Source organism: Pezoporus wallicus, unplaced genomic scaffold, assembly GCF_028554395.1.
Source record: "Pezoporus wallicus isolate ANWC-B61680 ecotype Strahan unplaced genomic scaffold, APGP_CSIRO_Pwel_v1 contig_10431, whole genome shotgun sequence".
Classification (NCBI taxonomy): Eukaryota; Metazoa; Chordata; class Aves; order Psittaciformes; family Psittacidae; genus Pezoporus; species Pezoporus wallicus.
The window spans coordinates 1,694,191-1,713,802 of NW_026635891.1; the positions used below are offsets into that span (position 1 = coordinate 1,694,191).

Here is a 19,612-nt window from a genome sequence, read left to right on the forward strand (position 1 = left end):
CACAAGGGCAGCCACAGCCAGACCTATTGCCCTCCCAGGGCAAGAGCTGTATTACCTGTATTAGTCTCAAGGCAGAAACCAGACATTTCAGCCAACTCTTCCAGATGTGAGCATCCCAGCTAGATCCAGACTCATATCCAGTTCTACTTAAGCCCCTTTAACAGGCAGCTCCCACAGCCAGCAAACAGGACAGCCCTTTCACTGAGGTTGAAGCCACCATAAAACAATTTGTAGAGATACACATCTACTACAAAACCCTGCAAAACCCCTCCTCTAACTTGAGATGGGGTTTCTGAGTACTACCCCTTTTCTGTCATCCCCACTGTGAGAGCACAAACCGAATCCCACTGCAAGGAAAGCCCCTCCTCTCACATGTGCAAGGTGGAAAATGACTCCTTGCAATGCGGCACTAGAAAGGGAATGGCAAACAGTTATGCCACTCAAGGTATTAACTCTTCCATGGACTCATTAGTAGATACAAGTGTTGAAATATTTACAGATAATCATGAAATGGCTTAGAAAGTAATCAGGAGATTGGGGGAGAGGGGAGAACCACACAACTGGAAATGAAGTGATTTTTTAATTATGTGTTACCAGAAGTAGGGAAGTAGTGTCATTAGGGCTGTCTTGTGATTGGGTGCACTGTTAACCGCGACCCTCTGCTGCAAATTAAGCGGCATTATTCTTTAATGGAATATGAACAACACTGAAAACATCAGAATCAACAACTGTAATTAGGCCCTGCTATGCAAATAGCCTTAAAGAGGTACTGCTCTTTCCCAGCACCCCTGACTCACTGGTAGGGTGCTCAGGACACCTTGCAGAGCCTCTGAGAATCCCTACACAGGCACAGTTCCAGCCACATCTTTGGTGTATGCTACATTCATCTTTCACAAGGGAACCAGGTGGGAAAATAACCAAAAGTCACTTCAGGGAAAGCCAATTCTCCTTCACCCTCCCTTGTGCCAGAGTCTCAATGCCATAGGAAAGCTTTTAGGGAAGTTACCACTTTGGTAGATTGTCCTTTTTTCCTGAAACTTAGGCCTTGTGATAGAAGCCATGGCAGGAGAAGGAAGTCACCACTTGCCTGCGGATCTTACAGACTAGTTGGTTACAGGAGGAAAGATGGGGCCATGCACAGGGCTACAGCAGAGCTGGGGTGAAGCCAGCCCCTGACTCTGGAGACTTTCTGCCATTCCCTGTTGTTTCCTCCAGCAGTTGCCCTACTGCCTGCTTTACTTTCAGTTTGTCACCACTGGTACCTGTGTCACTGTGGCTATGTGTCCCCTCCTTCCTCAGTGCAAAAAAGTGGTTCTTCCCCCTGCTGCTGTGTAGGAGACCCAATGAAACCAGCAGGTTGGGTGGCTATAGCAGGGGAGCACTGACAGTGGCGATATACAAATATTTGTCAAATACAGACTCTATCCAATCTAATCTATCTGTCTAGACATTTGTGCTGTGTTCATCACCATGGTATCTGAGCGCCGGAGGTCATGCAGTGACTCAGTGTCAGAGCCATGGATAAGATCCAGACCTCCTGACTCCCAGCTCCAAGGCGAACGCTGGAGTGGAGATCAGCCACACTGCTCCCCATCACCCTGGCTCAGCTGCACCCAGCTCCCATGCACAGTCAGCAATGTTCCTCTTGGCTACTCTGAGCACAACCCCATCCATCACAGCAAGTGGGAGGCTCTGCTGCCTGCTTGCAAGCCCTGGTGTGTATGCCCATCAGCTCACAGGCAGAAGTGTGTGACTGTCATACAAACACTCCAAAGACGAAGGTATGCAAAGTCCTGCCTTTACTGGACCAACTCTTAGCTTGACCACAGAGAAGCCATTTCACCCTCTCCATCCCTGTTGTGAAGACTGGCTTGAAGTCTCCTCAGGACAGAGACACAAGAGCATGTACACAGCCAACAGAAAAAGCATGCCCTACCTTTACTGCAGCCTGACGATAAACTAGACTGGTTGGTGCCCAATGTTCAGGCTGTAAGTGGTACACATAATAAACAAAGGACATCAATTCTGCCAACAATAATAGCTTCAGGCAAGAGGAATACAAAAGTAGGGTATTTAAACATGGGATAATGTCATCTGTGAATTTATCCAAAACCATAGGACTGCATTCGTGTATCTGAGACAAGGCAAAAGAGGAAAACCTAATATTAAAGGTCCATGTTTTTATCTGTGCCTTGACAAGTGGGTGCAAAGACCTATTCCTTCTCCCCTTAAAGAAAAAGCTTATACCCAGGAAAGATTTGTAGGCAAGATCACGAGCGAGGGAGTGTGAGAAATTCTGCCACATTCACCCAGGAATGGCGCACTCGCACATCCCCTTTTCACACTGCCACTGGAGGAATCACCAACATTTTGTCCTGAAATTAATTTGATGCCTGTGAAAAATGTACTTGGGAAGCTGGAAGGGAAGCAGACAAAAGAGTTATAATAAAACCTGCCTTTTTTTTTTTTTTGCAAATGATACTTGTCACATATAAAAACAGTCAAGGTAGAGAACAAGTTGTGCTAATCTGCAATATTTTCCCAGCAACCAGTTATTACTTTCACATTTTATAGCATTTAAAAGTTCCAGAACCTAGAGTCATGTTGCTACGGTAGAAGTCATTCCTATGGCACGACTGCAGAGGAAAGGTTGCTTCCACCCCGTGTCTGCCTGCACTGCAACCAGAGGTGACGGCGGCCTTGATCAAGACATAGCTTCCAGATGTCAGCCTGGTACCTCAGTTGTAGAAAGTAGCAAAGACATAGCACAAAATTCAATATAACAGGTCTCTAGACAGTGTGTTCTTACTTGGACAACCGCCCTGTACTAAGGTCCAAGCTCCCCTCTTCTCCACTCCTACCCCAGAACGTTAGACTAGAGCAAGCCTGGGTTTCTTTGCCATCAGATCCCCAACTGCAATAGAGATACAGCCAAAAAAGACTCAAAACCAGGGCAGACAAACAGCTTACTTTATCATCCACTGAAGCCACACCAGTTTTATGAACTACAGCCAATGCTTTGAGGAGCCTGGTTGATGCATTTCTGACCACGTGAACTTGGCAATGTTGGCAGAGCCGAGGCTTGCGGTTGCTAAGGGACAGGCATCAGCCTCAAACCTACCCTTTTGCTTAAACTACAGGAGCAAATGCACCAACAGGGATCTTGGGAGGTTGCACAGCCCTTATCTTCCACTGAAGCAGACCAGAGATGCCTTTAAATCACCAGTGTCAAAATTCCACGGCTCCCCTGGACAAGCTCATCCTGCATTTCACTGCACAGGATTTTCCTAAATTTCCAAACTGAAACTTCTCTGCAGTGTAAAGGCAGGTTTGTCTCATCATTTCCCCCCAGTGAAAGTGAAAGAATAGATCAATCATCCTTCCTTAACAACAGCTTTTATGTACTGAGAAACCATGACATCCCTCTCCTTCCTCCACCAATACTAGATTAAATGCACCTGATTTCTTCAACCTCTCCTCAGAGGTCATGTTTTCTAAAGCTCTGACAATTAGTGCTGCTCTCCCCTGGCCTTTTGCCCATTTGTCTACATCTCTATTTTAAAGCATGGTACCCAGAAATCAGCCACAGAAGTGAACGTCACCAGTACAGAGAAAAGAAAAAACAACCTCCTGTGTACAGCATTGGAGAAGCATCTCCAAACCCACTGCACCCACCCTGGGAGCTGCTCACTTCGTGTAGGAGGTTAGAGATGCTAAAGGGGCAGCCTAGTTCTTGCCAGTAGAGTGCATCATGCATGCAGGATGAGGGAGTACAGTACTGTCTGTTTAGGACAAGAGAAAAGATTATTCAAGACAGCTTTGTGCATGAGCCCCAGCATTCCTTGCTTGCACCCTGCCTGTGGCATCACCAGTCTCTGAGATCTCTGCAGCAGCAGGAAAGCTGCTTTAAGGCCTTCTGCTGAGTAAACAAACCCAACCAGAGATATTAGAGGCTTCAGCCACTAAGCCTACATATAGAACAGGTCTGTGCCTTACCCTGCAATGGTAAATACCCACATAAGGCATAAGACCATGTAAAACCTGGCTCCTCATCCCCAGCTCTCCAGAAGCCAAAGGACAGCAGTGGTACTAGAGACCAGAAACAGCAAGTCCCAGACATGATTGCCCTGCACAGGCTGGCAGAACTGTTACTGCAAATGCAGGGTAAGACAGGCAGGCATGAAGAGGGCAAGGTTTGACGATAAATGTAACTACAGGATTGCAGCACCTTATCTGCATTTTCAGTGATCCTCCCTCCAAACAGCATCAGCAGTTAGGACACTGTCAGGCTTGCCAAAGCCATGATCAGTGGACAGACTGTAATTACACTCCCAGGACTTTTTCCTTCAGTCTTATTCCTGAGCGAGGGAATCAGTATCCCTTGATTCAGTATCTACTTGGTCTTTCTGCAGAAAATGGTTTGTCCAAGCTGCTGCCTCTGCTTTGTTCACAGCACTGAACCTCAGGGCACCCTGGCTTTATGTTTACAGCTTAAAACCATGACCCACGTCACTGCTACATGCAGCGATGAGTTGGTTATACAAGGGCTAACAGACATGGTTAGTTAGGAGGAAAGAGCTCCCAGGTAATAGAGATGCAGAAGGTCACACATTTCGTATGCGCCTTATCACTAGCTGAGGAGCTGCTGCCTGGATGCAACCATATGATCTCTTAAGAAGCCCCACTCTGTGCCTCCCAAACGTGAAAACTGAATCATTTTCAGCTGATGGACTAATTAGTCCTGGGCCATAGATTTTTTAACATACCCAAAAGATAACTCAAAAGATACTCAAATTCACAACGAAGGAGTCTTTACCTGCACCCCAGGACAGGAAGGATAGAAATGCACCTGGATTTTCACCACATAGGAGGATTGTAAGAAGAGTTCACAAACTGGTATCTTCATAATAGCTGTGCTCACGGATCTCAAGACTGATGCTCTGCTACAGCAGTTAATAAGAGAATGTCTAAAGGATGCCATCCCAGCAGGCTACTCAAGCCAATCACAAAGAAGTTTTTCAACAGTGATTTTCCTGTTCCTTTCCTATTTATTTATTTTTTTTATAGCTTATGCACAGCATCAGGCACATACTCAGTTAAGTGTTAACATTGCTTTAGAAGTGAGAAAACTTGACTGTGTATCATGAAAGCAGAAACATTTTGGGAACCACTTTCACCCAGCACCAGTGATTTGCGGTGACATCTGGAAGTGCCAAGTTCAGCAGGGTCTTTTAAGAGCCTACTTAAACTTTTCCAACAAAATCTAGGTTTAAATATCCATTAAATATTCTCCAACCCTTTTTCCCACTTGGTTTTTCACTCTTATTTCCATGACCTCACCCACAGCCAACACTTATCTTGCAGGCTCAGCACAACAGCCAGGGACATCAGACACATACAGAGGCTGCTACTCCTAGCATATATCACTCCATGACATCCATTGGATTTAAAAGAGCAAAGCATGCCATGACATTATGATTTTGGCCACTGTTACACAGTACCTGAAAGAGAGATGGTCTCATGGCAAGTCAGCAAATATGACATTGCCTTCTTGTCTGTGGGGGACCAGGGAGCTATTAGGGACTTGCTGCTGCTGAGCAATCTTCTCCACATGAAGCACGTGATACTTTTCTGCAGAAAGACAAGGCCCTGGTCTCCCAAATATCTGGGGCTGTCAGTAGCTGCTACTTTCCCTTGGATTCATTGTTGTGCAGGGGCATGGAGACTGCAAGGAGGTCTGCCAGAAAACAGTTTCTTCTGCCTGACAGGTTTCCTGCGTTTTGCCATACTTCTTTAGGGAGTGCTTGGTGCTTTTAAAGCCACTGAGCCTGTGCACAGAACAAGATTGTCCCTAACCTTGCTAGGTTTTCCATCCATCCCCATCAGAGCAGACACAGCGTCACCCTGTGCAAGGAGGCTAATGAAGATTTCCAGCCTTTCCCATTTTGTTCTCCTGGCAGCCTGGCTTTTCACCTCATCCCGTCAGGTGCCTGAGTTTGTGCTATTCATTTAAGATGGGCTAATACTAGGGACTTCCAAAGAGAAATGAAAAGTTAGAGCAAGCTCTCACCAAGACAGTGATATCAGGGACAGCACATGTTTGATGGAGTACCTGAGGGAGGGTACAACTACAGCAGAGCTCTTGAGCAGACTTTTGGGTATCTACACACTGAGCAAATCAAGGGCTTCAGGAAGAGACAAGCTTTCCTCCAAGCAAGCAATAAGGCCAATTCAAGTAGCCAAGAGACACAGCACTTGCAGAGCAGGCAGAACTGACCGCTCAAGTACTGCTATCCTGTGATGCTCTTTGCAAACACACAGGTTAACCTTGATAAAGGCAGCCACTTTTCCAGCATGTTGTCAAATGAAGCTGTCCCTGTAGATCTGAATAGATACAGAGCATTTTCTCAAGCAAGCTGTGCCTGCTTGTGAGCCAGTGCTGAGGGATCCTTATGGAGGAATAATGCTTTCCCAGTGCAGATGTACCACTCGTTCTGTAACTATTCTAGGGAAAGCAGAAAGCTAAGGAGCACAATCTGTGAGGCGCAGTGGATTACCTAATCTATCTCATGGGCATTTTTAATGGATTAGTAGGTATTAGAGTGGAATATTGCAAATATCCCATGGAAATTTGGAAGTGAGAGAGAACAATCAACTGGCTGCAAGAACAGTGTAAAGGTTGTCCCAGAGGTATCGAAGGATTACAGATGAAGCTAAATAAGGGTTGATTTTAAAAGATGTTGGTAGAGAGCTACCCAAGATGAATAAAAACAAGGTCTAAAATGTACAGTCTTAAAAATGGAACAAAAGAGTAGACATCAACCCTTACAGCGTCTGTACTACTGGTGGGCTCAGCAAAGCACCTGTACACACACAGGGCTTTCAGCATTGAGAAAAATTACTCACTGCTCAGAATGCCATCTGCTCTTGGAAGAGGCCTGGGTCAACATGCAGGAGACATTGATTTTTAAAGCTGTTTCATCCTCAGTGACGAAGATAGCCTTCCATATTCATCTCTCTTGCCCAGCTGATGCATGCTTGGTAAGGTTACAGCAAAATGAGGGGAAAATAACTTCCCAGGTATGTCAAACTGCATATTTGCTCTCATTTACAGACATACACAACTGCATCAGCTTACCAGACTTGTTCATTATGAACCTGGCACTACCAGTGGGTCCCAAGGAATCAACTCTTTAAGAGCAGCTTTACTGAGAGCACCAATTCTCAACTACCATTGATTTCTTGAAGCAGGCAACACCCAGCTCAGACCACAAGCAGTTTACTTTGCAGGGCTGCCACAGCCATCAGTTTCTTTGTTGGAGCAGGGTGGTTGCAGAAGGCAGATCCAAATCTGACTATCAGGAGAAGAAGGCAATACCCTGAGTTTCTGGTACACTGTGCTGCTAGAGCAAGGATCTCTCACCTCCTCTCCTCCCAGGGACATTCCTCCTTGTGTCCTCCAGGGTATCCACACAAACCAGCTCTGTAGTTTTGCAGGCTCCAGGGCACACACACTGTGTGTTTTGCTTTTACATCCCTCTCTGCAGAGCTGGCCACTAGAAAGCACTGCGTTTCCCTGTGGTTACACTGAGCTATCTCTGGGCAAAGCAGAGACACTGAGCACCCCAGATCCCTTCAGCTCTTTCTCTCCACCAAGAGCAGCAGCAGGAGGGCAACAGAGCCTTACATTGTAGACTGAATTGTAGACTGACAGCAGATCAACACAAGACAGGCAATTTTTCCCCAGCTGCAGTGTGAAGCATCAGACCCACACTGATCAGCCACCCCCATGTTTTTCCACCTGAGAAGACTTCCCTCCTACCTCTGTCAGGATCCTGGCAGGCAAGCACATCTCCCCTGTGGGCCCTGCCAGTGCAGCCGTGGGGCACAGCTCTGCCCTCCTACCTGGAACCTGGGCCGGGGCAGGGGGGGGGACACGACTCAGGAGCAGTCCAGCCCTTTTGCTTTTACTCGGGCCCTCAGAGCTTGTGGTTGCTCAATCGCCTTACAACTAACCCAGGTATTTCTCTGCATGCCCATAGCTACCACTCTCCTAGGTCAGGCAGGCTCAGAAGCCTTTGGCACTCTTCTGCTCCTCATTTCCTACCCTCACTCCCTGTTACCCTGCTTTTTAAGAGGGCAGACCTTCAGAATGGTTGCACACAGACACCAAGTATTTTGAACCCTAGGAAATGTGCAAAAGGGAGCAAAGGCATTTAGTCCCACACACACAGCTTTCCACCAGAACACACTCATCACAAGCCTCAGTGCAGGCAGCAGCCTTCTCCTGCCTCTTCTCCAGCTCATGAGGTTAGCCTCAGAGCAGACCCTCTCCCAGGACTCCCTCACAGCCTGGAAAACACTTTTATAACCCAAAATGCTGGACACCTGCACAAGTGCTACAAGGTCCATAAACACCTGTACATTTTCAAGTAGGATTAAGGCTGAAACCCTACTGCTGGGACCTTCCCAGCACCATGACATTGCTTACAGCAGCAAAGGAGGCAGGAGAGCAACAAACTGCCTGGGAAAACCACAGCACTATCCTCCTATCCACAACCAAACAGCTCCTAATGGCAGCGGTGGTACTATATGTAGGGTAGCCCATCCCACCTCATGCTATCCCAATGCTTGCTGGGGACTGATCCAACCAAGATCCAACCACTTGGCTCCATCACCCCACAGGACCCTCCACCCTCCTTATTCTCCCATGTTGCCCATCAGTCTCACTTCTCATCTTCCCACTCAGGGCACAAAGGTCCTGATCCACCTTTTCAGCGTTGGGTTTCTCTAGCACATTACCAGTGAACATCTGCCACATAGAGGATCCTGTCTCTTATGTGCACTGGAAATACCATCCCCAAACAACTGCAGACCTGGCCTATACTTGAGTATGTGACCCATCTAGGAAAACACTCTCACACATTACCAAATCCTGAGCCATCTAATCCCCTTAGCTGAAAATGAGCCGAACCAAATTAGTTTAAATGGGTTAACACAAGCTTCACCGTTTATACCAAATCCATTACTCTGTCTTGGAAATATTTGTAAGAACAACCAAATATCTGGAATTGTAATTTTTAACAAAATGACAACAAGAAGGTGTTTTCTTTTTTTCCCCGTTTCCAGATTTTAATGAGTTAGTCACACCTCCTCATCGCTGTTTACGTTCTTGTCTTTAAAGGATACCAAAACACCTAATTCCTGGATAGAATCCAGTTGGACACATGCAGTATGAAGGGAAAAAAAGAAAACAAATAAGACAGCCAGGTCAGGATGTGCCAAACTTGCACAGATATTGAAATCAGGGCTGGGACATCCAGGAGCAGGAGGGGCAGACCTGCTGTGGACCCCTTGCTGTACCTCCATGAGATGCTTTTTGTCCTTTATCACTCAACACAGCGCAAAATCGGTGGCTGGAGGACCCAAGGGAGAGAAGGTCAATCCTTTCTTGCTACTTTGTGCAGATAGAGCCCTTTCCCTGTTCCTTCCTTATCCCTACCGACAGATCCTGCTAGTGGGGCTCTTGTTAATGCTGACTATAGATGCCCCCCACCACCATGTCTGCACACCCAGTACTTTCCTTATCCTATGAAGGGCACATGGTCTTTTAGTTCAGCTTGAAGGCAGAGCTTTGGGGTAGTACAGTGCCCAAGACTTACACTCAGTGACAGTCAGGACATTACAGTGCAAGTACTGAAGAAAAAGAGTGGGTCAAGCCTGAAAATATCATGACATTCACATTAAAATCATGAGTCTGAGTTAGAAATCATGAGAAGCAAAGCACACACAAAAACAAGCCTCCCTCTTTCCTAACGTTACACATGGGATGATATGTTCTTATCTCCTGGTTTCTGGGTCACTTGGCTGTGTCTTGTTCAGGTTGTTTTGCTTTTTCTTGTCTCGAGACAGAGAAAATCTTACAAAACTCAGTGGTGACTGAGGGGTTTTGGAAGAAGAATTCAAGTTTCTAAGTTGGTCACTTCTGAAAGACTGAGCCCTGCATTGGTGTTTCCATCATATCAGCAATGATTGATTTGAAAAGGGGTCCTGGAAATTCAGCAGGTCAACAGCTACCAGGGTACATTTTACCCCAGCACCTCTTATTAAGAGCTAGAACTAACTGCCGTTTGCTCACCAAAATAATTGCTTTCACTCAGGATGCACGGATGAGCGAATCTTGCAGAGCTTTTACATATATATTCATCTCCAGCAATTCATCAACATAATAATCACGCATTATTAACTTGAGTACTCATCACTTATTTTTTCTCTCCAGCTTCAAATACTAGCAAGGAGCTAGTGTGCAATAGGGAAGAAAAACATGTAGGGGAGCTTGTGATGGGTGTTCTATTTTTGATATGAAAGGAGGATAAGAATCAAAACTCAGCTCATAGCCTACCCTGTCCCTCACTTCCATAAAACTCCTATGAAGCTGAGACCCTTCCCCAGAGGCAGACCGGGCTTTCCTGCAGACCTCCCAAGAAGGAGGAGATTTCCTTCTTCATTGGTGAATTGAAGGTGACAATGCCCCATCAATGAGCTTCCACCTCTAACATGGGTGTCCTCCTCTCCTGATGTGACAGCCTCTGATGCTACACCTGCAATGGGCAGCCCCCTTCTTCACACATTCCTATGAACTGCCCAGTGCAGCCCCCAGACCTGGCTTTTCCCATATTACAAGTTTCCCCCAATCTGGAGGAATCTGCTGTGGTCTCACTAATGCAAAGCTCCTTAAAGAAAGAAGTCTGCAGATGGATTGCTCTGCTATGGCCAGTGTGTAGGAAAAGAGCAAGAAGAACACCAGGAAGCTGCCTGGTAGCTGGGGGGATGTGTTTGGAAAGATGTCCTGATCAGGAAACCCACCCTGGTTCTGTGGTGTAGCTGCTGTTAAGACCTGTGGAAGATGAAGGGGCAGTTTGGTGTTCTCACATCTCAGCTGACTGATGAGCCCTGGTCAGGAATGTAAGCGCAGGATGATAAACAGCCAGAGGAATCAAGTAAGGCACACCTCTTCTGCGTCATTACTCTTGGTAGGGGCTGGTCTGTGTAGTAGATAAAAGCTTACCATGGCTTTTAGCGGCTGAAATGACCCTGCGGGCTCAGAGAGCGGAGTCTTGCACTGAGGCAGGGAAGGCTCTGGTGTCCCTTCTTGCTGACAGCCCATGGTGGGATTCATTACAGAAGCACAAGAAGAGTGAAAGTTGGAACTAGTGCAATAGGCAGGACCTCCTCCCCACTTAACTCCTGTATGACAGGATCATACACAGTGAACATGTCATCTGCCACATACAATTTTCTGAAATATTCAGCCAGGGATCAAATCCTCAAAATTTCAGTTTTTCTGAGAAGGATGGTAGGGAATGCCCTCCTGCTCCATGCGCCAGAAAGGGAACTGTTGGTGAACAAACTTAATGCCCGCTGCATGTGAGAGCCTGTCCCATGGCTATAGCCCTTCCATTTCTCTGCAGCAAGAAGGGGGCCCACTTGCCTGCTCCCTTTGAGGATTTCACAAAGAAAAGGTCACGGTTTGGTGACCAAGCTGTGGACCAGAGCATTAAAGGTGCTCAGGCCTGTTCTCATGAATAAAGATCAATACCAGGAAGCTATTCCTTGTTCTGCCACAGGTTTCCTCTGTCATCTCCACCAAGCTGCTCCCTCTTGAAGTCCCCTAGATGTAAAATAGACGTAGCAGGGGTCCATCATCCCATGGGTAGTAGGGAAGATTAGTTAGTCAGTGTTTGTACAGCACAGGAGACTTGCTGCTGTCTGTCACATAGAGCTCATAATACCACCTTAGAACAAATTATATTTGTGCATAATCAAAATCACATCCAGTTCAGCCCTGATTTGAGAATCCTTTTTGGCTTGTGATGATGTCCAGAGCAGAGAGAGCACAGCTTGATTCCAGAGCCCGGGCTGAGCTGGAAGAGCTGGCAGGTAGAAATATCTTGTTTTGACTGGTAAACTGAGCAAGTTTGACGTGGAAACCACTAAGGGAGAATAAATATGGAACAACAAGATGTAATTTTTACAGAGGCCCTTTTCCGACTATAACAGCATTTTGAGCCATCCCAGATTTGAACTAAGAGGTCCTGAGGTCTGAGGAAGGAAATTCAAGCCACGATAGGTTTGTTTAAGGCTCACTCCTGTCAAAAGCAGAGACATCTGTAAGTGCACAACTACTTAACAGCACTATTCCTGCAGGACTACAAAGAGCAGGAGAAACAGGAAAGGGAGGGGGGAAAGATCAGAGAGGAAAAATTTTTTTATCTCCAACATAGAACCAAGGATAAATGCCAAAACCAGAAGAATAGCATATAGGAACTGCATGGTCAGTGTTCCCCAAATCAGCCTGAAATTCATACCCTGCTCAAAGCAAACAGCAGCTCTCCTACACCCTGGGAAGGAGTGCTGACTGAGAAGAGCTGTTTACTTCCATTTAATGGGAACAGGATCAGATGCTGGATCTCCAGAATAATTATTTGACTGATCTGCTCCTGCTATAGGGCTCCACCATCCCACATTTCTCTTTCTCACATACGTGATGTGAAATCCTTTAATGGGCTTTATGCCAACATTAAGCACATCATTTGCCTTCTCCATATTTCTAGCAATATGTTAACGGGTTTATTATATTTCACATGAAATATCAAGATATAAAGAAACATTTAACAAACCCCACCAAGGGCTATCCACAAGAATGGATCTTACAGACTTCCACTCCAAATGCTGCCACTACTGCTGAGGAACCACCTTACATCAGTTCAGCTTGACACTTCAGTAGCCTCCAACTTCTTTTTCTTTGAAGCAGACATAGGTGGCAAAAGTGACATGCACACACAGCCTGTGTTTCATGTAGCAGTAAAACTACAGCACATTCCTTGGCTTTTATATTTTGTGCTATGTGGGTTAAAAATATCTTGCTGCCTAACTGGGATATTTGGAGACTTAGGAAATGAACAATGCGGATATGTAAAGCTGCTCTGATGAACAGCTCTAGGGCTGTGGGAATATATTTTGAGTAATCAAAAGGACTTGTACTAATGGGTTTTACACTCTTTTTACATTGTGCTTTCAGTGGCAGTCCCTTGAAGGCAAGTTTACCAGCAGGAATAATCTCAGAAATGGTGAGTGTTCTGTAGATGTTATTCAAGGAGGAAGATGGGTCCAGGTGAGATGGCAAACAGCCTCCTGACCGGCTATAAGCAACAATCTGCTTTTAATGAGTTAATTAATTAAGATACATAGGAATTATTCTACTAATCAGAACGTTGAATGCATTGTATTCGGGCATAAAAAATCTATGACTAAGAAAAGAGGCAAAATTCATGGACAAAATGCTTTGTTAAAACACTGATAACATCCTCCTTTGAGAGAGGAATCTCAGAGCCCCTCATTAGCCACCATGAACTACTATAGACCACCTCCAGCACTGCTAGAAAGTGACTGTGTCAGTGAGTGGCTGAGCTGCAGGGTAAGAGTGCATCAGTCAAGGGTGAAAAGGAAGGAGGAGGGCAGCCAGTTATGATTATCCAACATGTGTTTTGGCACAAACACGAGAACCAGCATCTCCTCCAGTTCCTGTGAAAGTAAACTGGCTTAATGGATGACAGCAAGACTTCGTGCCCACCACATAATACCAAATCCAGAAAACAGTGATTGGTACCACCAAAAACAGCTCTAGGCACATAGATTGATCAGAAACCCAAGTTTAATTTGACTCTGGGCTGAAACTCAGGGTAACTCATCTTCATTGCTATCTTCATTGAGCCACCAGAAACTCCCTCCACTGCTCTGCGTCAGAGCTTCCTGTCTCTGAAGGAAGATAATAAGAATCTTGGAGGGCCATAGATGAATGCACAAATATGTCCAAGGTGCAGCAAGAAGCTCACAAGCTCTATCACACTGGGAGAAGGTTCTAATATTGTAAAATATTTTTACACTAAGAAAGTATATATGTGAAATCTATATGGATTAAAGTTAGGTGGAAGGATGCCCACTGATGAATGGATGTTACAGAGCCAGTTCTTAATTGAGCAGTCCACAAGATTCTTGTTCACTCCTTTTCCTTGTTTGACAAAGGATGGATTTGCTGGGAGGATGACGCAGGATTAAGTACCGGAGGATAGTGCTGACAGTGGGGTCCCTGCCTGATTTGCTGAAGAAGCTGATGTAGGTATGCAGTGAGTGAGGGGGAGGCCTCTGGGAAAGGGAAGAAGATGTTTGTGTAGCTGAGTCCTGTTCTCCAGGACTGGATGTGTCACAGGGGTTCCTAGTGCTCCTTCCTACACAAGTCACCTAAACCTCACATGTTTTGGTGAGCTCTGCATGTCTCTCTCTTGAGGCACTACGCTGAGCTCTGAGATGTGGCTGAGATCAATAGGAGCTGTGCTTCCAATATGCAGTGTGCTGATGCCAATGCTGCCAAGTATCCTGGAGAATCAGGTGTTCTAGCTGGGCCCCCCACAGCAGGGGATGCCTTTGGCTCCTTGGAGGGGAGGTGTGAACATGTTCATGCTGCACTGGTGAGCTTGACAGCAGATATAAAGCCAATCAATTCTGTGTTGTCAGTGGGTAAGAATGTGAAACAGTCAAGAAAGTATCAGTCCAAGATGGTCTTTGCTTGCTCATTCCCAGGCTTTGCATCAGACGTTCATCTCACTCCCGTCTGGCTCAACCTGTCCTAATCACCTGCCATGACCACCTCAGCTAATCCCCATTGTCATGCTCCCAGCCTGTCCCCTTCTTGGATGCGGGAACAAGAAAGATCAGCTCCACGTGTAAATGGTATCTCTGTGCTCTGTGGAGGAGTTCAGGAGGAAGTAACTGTTGGACCTTGCCTCCTCGTGCACCCTCACAAGGGGACCAAATACAGATCCACAGAGAAACCTCAATTCTGGCTTTTCTGAAGTCCTGAGAGTCTGACTTTACAGCCTCAAAGTCCTTTTCACAGCATATATTTCCTATAAAAAGAGCAAAGTGGAAAAAAAAAATAGAAATTCCATCATGTGGCAATGTGCTAACATCCACATATGTCCCAAGAAGGACTGGATCCTTTCATTTCCTGCCACTTCAGTTAATGAAGAAAGACACAACAGCAGGAGGTTGTCATCATCCTTCTGGATTAGTCCTAGAGAGGATGTGACCCATGGTCTGAAGCCAGGAGTCACGTAAATGAGAGAGGAATTGAGGGCTGCACAGCTGCAGACAGTTTTACTGACCAAGAAGATCCTTTTCTCAGGAACTAAACTGGGACTACAGGCAGCCTTGGTGACATATCCAGCTTTCCTTCAGACACTGGGGCTTGCAACCTTCTCCAGACAACTCCTGCCTTTCCTTCCTCAATTTACCCCTTTCCCCAGTGTGATCCGTATTCACCCCTCTGCTTTCAAATCCTCTGCCCTGCCAGGGTATAGAGCAGGGTGATATTTCCTGCTGTAGTAAGGCTCTGTGAAGTGCAGCATTTGAGGCTAACCCTGTGTCCAGCTTTGGGCAATTTCTCCTGTGTACAGTGAAGGAGATGGCCCGGTGGGGGGAGTGCCTTCCTGCTAAGCCTCAATTCCCTGCCCTGGAGCGTGCAAAAGAGTTGGCTCAAGGCATCTCAGAAGCGTTGGGAAAATTGAATCTGGCTGCTCTGAGATTTAAGCATTTTTGCTACAGAAGCGGAGGGGGAGAGAGCTGGAGAGCTGAGGACTAAGCCCTGGAAGGGCAGGTTTGCGGCTCCTACAATCCTGGGACAGGCAGCCCAGGATCAGCGGGCTGCCCCTTCCCAGCCCCACACCATGGCCCTCCCACGTCAGCACCACCACTCTGGGATGCTTCACCAGGACCAGAGAGAGTGACCATGGTTCTTGTCCTACCTGGGTTAGAGACAGCCTTGGGAACCTGCCTGCTGAGCATGTATCTGTGCCAGCCTTGCTGAAGATACTGCCCAACATCTTAGGAGAGGAAAAAGCCCAGCAGGTACCTGCATCGGCTCATTCCCAGAAATCTCTGAATCATTTTGCCTAAAATTTCCCCCCTCCCCTTCAAAAAGTCAAAGCGAGCTGCATGGAAAAAAACACAACCACTGTGGCTGAGTCTTATATGCAGTAGAAAACAGGGACCTTGTCAAGAAACCTTATCAATGTGTAATACCACCAGACTTGGCTATGCAAGAACCCAAATTCCCGTTCCCCCCAGTACAGACCAACTAAGAGTAGCTGTTTCCCAGACACACAGGGTTGGTAGGGCAGAGCTCAGCCACCCCTCCAGCTCCTGCTGCATCCATGCCAACAAAAGCAGCCACTTTCAGAGCCCTGAGCTACTGACGATGTTTCACTGCAACACTTTATGCATCAGCAATCATTTATTTCCACAGTTCGAGGTTTCCGGTGATGCTGTTATGCAGGGAAGGACTGAGGATTTCATCCCCAGGTCCAAATTTGGAGTGACCTTTGAGGAAGGGGAGCCCTTGGGGAACAAGCAGGATGTGGAAGCAGGCTGGGTCTCAAGAAGGGTGGAGGTGTGATGGAGAAGAGAGGGGCTGAGGGCAAAAGAAGCAAGGGGTAGAAAGGAGGGAGTCCAAAATATTGAGGTTAAAGCCGGGTTTGGGTGTCAGGCTTGAGAGAGGTGAGACTGGGCAAAGGTGATGAGACCTGGGAATCCAGGTCCATGCCCCAGAACACATGAGGAGCAGGACACAGGCTCATTTCAATCCAAGACCCCCTAAGTGCTATTTGTCCTTAGGGAAGTGTGAATTAAAAATAGAGCAGGGAAAGCTGGTGGATCCACAGGCATGAAAACATTGGGTTTAGTGTGTAAACCTGAAGGCTTCTCGGTCATTCCTTTTTCACCAGGCTTTTTCAGACACCATGCACACCACCCAAGAGAAACAATAGGAGCCCTGCAGTCTGGGTGGGCTGCACGTAAGGAGCAGAGAATGCCCTCACCTTGCTTTTGGCTAACAAGATCTGTGATTGCTGCTGGGAAACCATAAAGTGTCCCTCTCCATCCATGCCTGGGAAACAGAGGCAAGTCCTTAAACTCTCACAAAGTTTTGGGCTGGAGATGTTGCACCAACAGAGAGCAGCTGAGTCACGGAGCTCAAGTGGGATCCTCCTGCCATTCCTTCATTTCCCTCTCTACCCTGGGGCAATAACAGTCTTCAGTTGCTTGCTGTATTTTGGCTTTCTTTTTTTTCCTCCTATGGAACTAATGCTTCTGAAAGCAAGTGCCTGAGAGCACTTACAAGAACCAGGATGCTTCTCTGAAAGCTCCCTCTCTTCCCCACCCATGGCCCTGCAATGCTTCCCAGACCTCATCTGCAGCATCCTCTCATCCAGTCCTAAATGGTGAGCATCCTGCTTCACTTACTGTGGTGTCATTGTTGTGCTCACAATATGCCCACTGAATACTGCCCCTGTACTGTCCATCCCCAGGCCAGGGCCAGCTGGATTTGATCTCCCTGTGAGATACATTGCCATGGCCCCTAGAGCTGAGCAGGGTCCCCAGAATTCCCTGCCAAAAGACCTCCCTCTGCATGATTGCTCTTCTTGTACCAGGACAGAGATCTCCCTCTTTAGCAGAACAAAAGCCCTTGTCTGCATCTGTTTTCTACCCTGCAAATCCATCCTCCAAGGCTGCTCTAGATCCCCACCACAATCCTGGCCAAACCCCTTAGATCTGCTGTGCAGTGACCCCCTGCCCTTTCAGTCCCAGGCATCTCCTTGCTCAGCCCATGAAAACTGTGTTTTCTGGTCCCTACATGTTCCACATCTCTTCAACATGGTGTGCTACCCTATGGCTTGGGGGACTGTCCAGGCCTCCCCAGGCTGGAAGAATACACAACCTGCACCCCAAGAACTGATGTACCTGCATCACCTTCAACACCAACTCTTCCACTTCACCTCACCTGATGATTGACCCCCCTAGACTGCCCCCACTGAACAGGGATGTCTTTCTGGAGGAGTTGCTCCCCGATTTTTCCATCACATCCCCATAGCTCCAACTCTCCCTCTTTCCCCCGTGTGTCCCCTCCATTCAGCCCAGCTCCCCAGATGAGCACGTCACGTTCACTGCCACAGCACCACCCCTGAGAGCCGACCTGCTCATTGGCCTAATGGGTTTCCAAGGGGGTGATGGAGAGGGGAGGAGAGCGAGTGGCTGATGCTTCCCAGGCACTCAGCTCGGCCCAGAGCTAACGAGGCATCTCCAAATTAAAAAGTGAACTGCAATCCCCAGCAGGCCTGTCCTCCTTTTGGCATTAGTCGGAGTTCTCTTTCTCAAAAAGAGGACTGGAGAGCAGCGAGTTGCATTTGGAGCCATCGAAGCAACACATCCCAGGGATGCTGGAACGAAGGGGTTAGGCTGCGGAAGCACTGGCTCTCTTTGTGAGGGGCAAGATCTGCCTCACCATGGGAAGGAGCACAAATGGTACGTGGGAATAGGCTCTTCCAGTGCCTCTACATTCAAAGGTACCTCCTGCTCCACGGGCAGCAACTGTGGAGGAGGCACCCGAGGGTACAAAGGTGGTACCCTGCCTGTGGGACTGAACAGGCAGGGACAGTGCAGGGGTGATGATGTGAGGGGAGGATGGTAAGAAGGAAACAATGCTCCTGTAGGAGGAAGATACAGGGAAAGCCAGCAGGGAAAGGGCTGAGGTGGGAGGGGAGCCTGGTTTATTGCTTTTGTGGGTTGAATTTCTAACATGGGAATCATCTGGGAAGGATCTTTCTCTGCCCACACGTCTGGGGTGCCCAGCACTGCCCTCCTGCCCCCAAAGCCCTCATCCTTGAGCTGCAGAGGACCGAGGGCTCTGGTTTTTAGAGGTGTTCTCTGGAGCAGCTCAGCCTGGCTCACGGGCAGCTGAGTGGTAGCTGCTTTGTTCCAGTCCTCTCCATTCTGGCCGCAGACAGCTGCCTGTCCATCCAGACCTCTCCATCACTGCTGGGCCAGCCCTGAGGCAGCCTCATGCCATTCCTCCAGGACACACAGCTCCAAGCAGGACCTGCCACCCCTCTGAGACGCTCTCTTGGCCATTCACAGCTCACCCTGACTGGACTTCCTGGGATGAGCGCACAAGTGAGTGAAGAGTGATCTCCGTCCCCAACAGAGATGGCTTACACCCATCTTGGCCAGCTAGAAAGCAGCCGAAGAGTGGCAGGCTGGTCCAAGTGGAGCACAAGGTGGGCTGCAGGGCAGTGGACTGGAAAACAGCTCAGGGTGCTGGAAAGGGGGTTCAACCCAGTCCCATGCATCCCTGAGAGACATACACAAATGTTCTAGGGTTATGCCCAAACTGTGCCTTTTTCAGCTGAACACAGTTCACTGGGGCGAGATTTGCCATCTTCACAGCAGGGCTGTTGGATCAGCTAGAAGCCATAAGGGCTTCTAGATCCTTGTATGATCCCACAGGATTTCTCCTGGCAATGGATTTAGCCCAAAATCACAGAGAACCGGTGAGCACTGGGGATAGCAGTGGAGCAACGAAACTTCCCCCCCCTTTCCCCTAGGCTTGTAAGGCTTGCCCAGCTTTCAGAATCACCTTTCAACACATCCTCAACTGTAAGTGCTGCAGGGACAATTTTGACTAGATAAGCTTATCTTAAAAGGGAAGGGGACTAGATGT

At 47.5% G+C, this 19,612-nt stretch overlaps 1 protein-coding gene across 2 annotated transcripts in view; it reads right to left on the minus strand.

Moving 5' to 3' along the window:
- LOC130593374 (gamma-aminobutyric acid receptor subunit beta-4) overlaps positions 1–19,612 on the minus strand; it is a 72,228-nt gene that overhangs the window by 46,052 nt on the left and 6,564 nt on the right. The window lies entirely within an intron of this gene.